Below are 1,113 nucleotides of genomic sequence, written 5' to 3'. Positions count from 1 at the left end.
TTGGGCAGGGGGCTGGACTTGATGATCTCCCGAGGTCCCTTCCAGCCCTAATGTCTATGAAATCTATGAAATTTCAATTATTTGATATCACATGCTGATGTCTTCCAGTTTTCCTCCACTTCCACTTTCCTAATTCTTTGTATCTAGTATTTAAGTTATGCTAAATATCCATGAAGGTTTAGTTATTTAGCTTGCTAATTTCATATGGTGGGTTTTATTCTCTTCTTGCAAATTTTATTCTATGTTGATAATTTCTATTACAAGGTTTTGGTTATTCTCTATATTTGCCCCCACTGAATGAACATGCATTTTTCAGTGATTCAATCCATCTTCCTCTGATCATGATATAATGCATCTATTTTCTATAGTTCCATTATGTAATGCCCATGTGTCTCTGTGTATATCTTTCTGTGGAAAAGTCATCCTTCTAACAGCTAAGCTGTTTTACATAATTTGGCCATATGGTGTTTTTTGTTTATTTTTTGTAATTTTTTCTTTTTTGGAATGGAAAAGGAATATTGGTATTATTTGTTTCTACTTTAGTAATTAAATCTGCTACTGATGTGACATTGTTATGCCTTGGTATCTTGTTTAGAGTATCTTAAATTGCATTGTAAAATCTTTCTTTTCATCTGCTGCACAGTATTATTAAATGCTTGTAATCTTTGTGTATGAAGTAGAAAAGCATGCAACTCTAATTTTCCTTTCCTGGGTTCAATTTTATTAGTGCTTTGGTGGCATTCTTGGATAGAAATAATGCTATTCTTTTAAGTATGTATATTTTCTGCTTTGCCTGAGTTTAAAATGGTGGTCTTTTCAATTATTGTCATATTTATCCTTTGTCTACTAGATCTAATATTCATCGGAAGATCCAGGATCTTGTTTAAAAAACAGAAAAAAAAGGTTGAGGAATAGCAACCTGTACTGGAGATGCTGAACCCCCTGTTTCCAGACTCCATCACTATATCAGGGTGGGCAGACCATGCCACAGGAGCAGCATCTGGCATCTTTCTCTCCTCCTTTTTTTTTTTTTTTTTTTTAAGTCTTTCAATCAAGTAAGAATTTTTGCTGCCCCCTCCCCTCTCCTCCATGCCCAGCAGCACATCCCTTTCT

General features: G+C 34.7%; 1 long non-coding RNA gene across 1 annotated transcript in view; it reads left to right on the top strand.

Annotated features, from left to right (window-relative positions):
* LOC109321657 overlaps positions 1-1,113 on the top strand; it is a 19,300-nt gene that overhangs the window by 5,110 nt on the left and 13,077 nt on the right. The window lies entirely within an intron of this gene.

The sequence above is a fragment of the Crocodylus porosus genome, unplaced genomic scaffold (genome assembly GCF_001723895.1).
Source record: "Crocodylus porosus isolate Cpor-Errol unplaced genomic scaffold, CroPor_comp1, whole genome shotgun sequence".
NCBI lineage: Eukaryota > Metazoa > Chordata > Crocodylia > Crocodylidae > Crocodylus > Crocodylus porosus.
The sequence above is the reverse complement of the archived record's forward strand: the minus strand, read 5'-3'. Positions and strand labels throughout refer to the sequence as shown.